We start from the raw sequence: 4258 nt of genomic DNA on the forward strand, positions 1-4258 counted from the left end.
ATAATTTCAGGTACTGGCTGAAATTGAGGGACCTGAGCAGAAATCTGATTCAGAGGCTGAAAAAGGACTGCAGATGCTGTTGGATTTTGACCCTCCAGCATTCGAAATGAATTTTTTGGATCTACAGACACCCAATTGGTGCGCTCTCAATTGCGTTGGAAAGTAGACATCCTGGACTTTCCAGCAATATATAATAGTCCATACTTGGCCCGAGATTTGGTAGCGTAAACTAGCGTTTAAACGCCATCTCCTTACCCTTTTCTGGCGTTAAACGCCAGAACTGGCATAAAAGTTGGAGTTAAACGCCCAAACTGGCACAAAAGTTGGAGTTCAACGCCAGAAATAGCCTATGCACATGAAAGCTTCAGTGCTCAGCCCAAACACAGACCAAGTGGGCCCCAGAAGTGGATTTCTGCACTATCTATCTTAGCTTACTCATTTTCTGTAAACCTAGGTTACTAGTTGAGTATAAAAACTACTTTTATAGATTTATTTTGTACCTCATAACATTTTTACATCTGAATTTTGTATCCTCTATGGCATGAGTCTCTAAACTCCATGGTTGGGGGTGATGAGCTCTGCTGTGTCTCGATGGATTAATGTAATTACTACTATTTTCCATTCAATCACGCTTGTTTCTATTCTAAGATATTCATTCGCACTTCAACATGATGAATGTGATGATCCGTGACACTCATCACCATTCTCAACCTATGAATGCGTGCCTGACAACCACTTCCGTTCTACCTTAGATTGAGTGTGTATCTCTTTGGTTCTTAGTTCACGAGTTTGACTACCTCTCCTGACAACAGAGCATTCAAATCCGTGAGATCAGAGTCTTCATGGTATAAGCTATAATCAATTGGCAGCATTCCTGAGATCCAGAAAGTCTAAACTTTGTCTGTGGTATTCCGAGTAGGATCTGGGAAGGGATAACTGTGACGAACTTTAAAGTCATGAATGCTGGGTGCAGTGACAGTGTGCAAGAGGATCAATATTCCAACATTAGTGAGAACCGACAGATGATTAGCCATGTACATGGACCCTTTTCACTGAGAGGACGGCTGGTAGCCGTTAACAACGGTGATCCACCAACATACAGCTTGCCATGTAAGGAGCCTTGCGTGCGTGAAGAAGAAGACATTGGAAAAGCAGAGATTCAGAGGACAGAGCATCTCCAAAACCTCAACCTGTTCTCCATTACTGCATAACAAGTATTTATTTCATGTTCTTTTACTTTTTACAATTAAAACTAAGAATCATTACTGATATCTTGACTAAGAATTACAAGATAACCATAGCTTGCTTCAAGCCGACAATCTCCGTGGGATCGACCCTTACTCAAGTAAGGTATTACTCGGATGACCCAGTGCACTTGCTGGTTAGTTCTGCGGAATTACAAAAGTGTGATTGTAATTTCGTGCACCAGCCTCTCATGATTATCAATATTTGGTTTGTTGATAAAGATGATGACCTCAATTACCCAAATCTTAGCCAATAGTTCTTTATCTTGTTTCTTTAATTACTTGCCTAATTTACTTTTCTTGCTCTCTTATGAACCAAAAGACCCCCTTACCCCGTTATAGCCAATAATTGAGCACTCCATTGTTTCCTAGGGAGATGACCCGGAGTCCAAATACTTCGGTAAACTTTCATTGGAGTTCGTTATTCGTGATACAAAACCACAAATTTTTGATTGGGAGGATTGTTTGTTGTTGTAGAACTATACTTGCAACGAGAATTTATTTTGTGTGAAATTCTATACCGACACGACAAAAAAAAATCTTCATCAATCAAAATGGCGCCGTTGCCGGGGAACACAATGGTGATATGTTATTGGCTATTGTATATATTGTGAATAGCTTGCTTGAATTTTGGGTTGTTCGCTAGTTTTTGCTAGTTTTGGATTTTATTTTCTTTGTTTCTTATTAATCTTTGTTTCTATTTTCTCTTTCATTATGAATTCTCATCCTTTTGGCTATGAGTGTAGTTTAAACTATGTTGTAGGAAATGAAAGATCCAATGAGGATATACATCAAGGATTTGGAAATCAAAGATGGGAGGAACCCCAAGCTTATAAACAACCTTCATGGTAACAATCTCCTCCGGACTCTTATGGGTATAATCCTAATCCTAATGTGTATCAAGCCAATGTGTGTGATGATCCTCATCGTGGTTGTCAACCACAATCATCATATGCATATGATCCCATTCCTCAATATAGCCATACACCATACTCACATGCCTCACACCACCATTCAACTCCATATGACCATAACCAATACCCACCATATCAACCACCGTATGAACCACATCTAGAACAACCACCATCCCAATACCAATACTCCCAAGAATCACAAATTCCACATACACCACCTCAAGAATTCCACTAATATGAACCACCTTCCAACATCAACAATCTTTCCTCACACTAAACCATATCTCCCACCACCACCTCCTGACGAAACCTTCATATTAGAACTGAGAAACCTTGAATCTCGTATCTTAAGGAGACAAGAGGAGGATGAAACTAAGTTTAAGGAGCTAAGAGCAAGGATAGCTAGCATGGTAGAAGCCGTAAATCACCTAACATCCCACCAAAGCTCATGCACTATAAGTAACCCCATTGTTAAATATGGAGAAACAATCAAGGAGCTTAGTGAGGAAATGAACTTGAAGCTCCATGGTGACGAAAAAGAGTTGAAGCAAGAAGTGCAACAAGAGGAGAAGGTAGAGATTAGCAAACAAAAGGAAGTAGTGGGTGGATGTTTAGGATATGTTGAGTACATAAGGGAATCTCAAGTTGAAGAGCCCTCCTCCACAGAATATGGAAGAGATGTTAAAGAAGAGAGCAAAGTTGCAAAATTAAACAGAGAGTTGAAGAAAATTGATCAAGAAGTTGATTCCATCACTAGTGATTTTTTGCCCACGTTGACCAATTACCTTGACAATCTTGTTGAGCCTTCTTCAAGTGGACTAGAATGCAAGGTTGAGAAAGATGTGCAACCAACACGCACCAAATTACTACAGTCAAGAGCCATTCCGAGGTGTATACCAAGATGATAAATATGGTAGACCCCCTTGTAGTTACCAACAAGCCCCATCATATGCCTATGAACCACCTCCTCAACATAGTTTTGAACCACCATACTCACAAGCCCCCTACCACCATTCACCTTCATATGACCCTAACCCATATCCACCCCAATTCCAATCCAATTTCTCCCAAGAACCACCACTTCCCTATGCACCATGTCCATATCCATCGACCCAAGAATCACGGGAGCGTCTCAAGGAAACAGTGGAAAAATTTCATGCAACCCTTCACCAACTGGAGCAAGCGATCAATCAATTACCTTCCCGACGTTCGGATACTCAAGGAACAACCATGGCTTCATGTGGACAATCTATTGAAGAACGTAGCATGAAGGAGATACTAGAAACTCCAATAGACGATAAAGAGCATGACTTTGTACTGGAACAAGTGGATGAAGCTGAAATTATTGTAGAAAATTCCGTCAAAAAACTTGTAATTGATGCTAAGGAGGATAGTGATGACAAGTCATCCTAGCCTATTTTAACCAGTCTTTTCCTTTTGTTTTCATTAGAATTATGCACTTTCTTGAACCATAAGCAAGCTAATTGAGTAGATTTTCATGTTTCCCTTGATTGAATCAACCATGTATAAATTCATGCCATTTCATGAGGTTTTATGCTAAAATTGTTGCATATTATGATAGAATGAATATCTCATGATTATGAGCATAGCTTTGATGAGTTTGGTTGATTAATTATAGGTGAAGAAAGCTTGGAGAAAGGTTGAAGTAAGAAGGAATAGCTAGGAGTAAAGAGAAGACAATGGAATAAGTGAAATTGAACCAGGAAGTAAAAAGTTGGACCTAAAGTTAGCATCAAACTTTTGCACAAACTTTTGGTTGAAAAGTTAGCCCCAACGTTAGCCCCCTAACTTGGAGGCTAACGTTGGAACTTGAAAATCACTCCCTGGGTACCAAAAGTTTGCGCCAACGTTAGCCCCCTAACTTTAAGGCTAACGTTGGCACATGAAATTTACCCCTGGGCACCAAAAGTTTGCGCCAACGTTAGTCCCCTAACTTTGAGGCTAACGTTGGCATGAAGAAATCCTCCCTGGGCACCAAAAGTTTGCGCCAACGTTAGCCCCCTAACTTGGAGGCTAACGTTGGCACATGAAAATCACAAGGAGGAGCAAAAGTTTGCGCCAACGTTAGCCCCCTAACTT

This window comes from Arachis ipaensis, chromosome B08, assembly GCF_000816755.2.
Source record: "Arachis ipaensis cultivar K30076 chromosome B08, Araip1.1, whole genome shotgun sequence".
In the NCBI taxonomy this organism is placed as follows: domain Eukaryota; kingdom Viridiplantae; phylum Streptophyta; class Magnoliopsida; order Fabales; family Fabaceae; genus Arachis; species Arachis ipaensis.